We start from the raw sequence: 461 nt of genomic DNA, 5'->3' as shown, positions 1-461 counted from the left end.
TGAGGCCTTGTAACAGACTAAAACTCTTGTCACACTGTTTACAGACGAAAGGCCTCTCTCCTGTGTGGATATGTTGGTGTGTCTTCAGGTTATCTATGTGATTGAAACTCTTTCCACACTGTTTACAACAGAAGGGTTTTTCTCCAGTGTGGAGACGCTGGTGTGTCCTGAGGTGACCTAACTGATTGAAACTCTTTCCACACTGTTTACAACAGAAGTGTTTTTCTCCCGTGTGGATACGCTGGTGTCTCTTCAGGTTACCCATCTCACTAAAACTCTTGTCACACTGTTTACAACAGAAGGGTTTTTCTCCAGTGTGGATACGCTGGTGTGCCTTCAGGTGACCTTTCTGACTGAAGCTCTTGTCACACTGTTTACAGACGAAAGGCCTCTCCCCTGTGTGGATACGCTGGTGTGTCTTGAGGTCACCTATGTGACTGAAACTCTTGTCACACTCTTTA

The sequence above is a fragment of the Protomyctophum parallelum genome (genome assembly GCF_964188405.1).
Source record: "Protomyctophum parallelum genome assembly, chromosome: 21".
Lineage (NCBI taxonomy): Eukaryota > Metazoa > Chordata > Actinopteri > Myctophiformes > Myctophidae > Protomyctophum > Protomyctophum parallelum.
Note: the sequence above shows the minus strand (reverse complement) of the source record.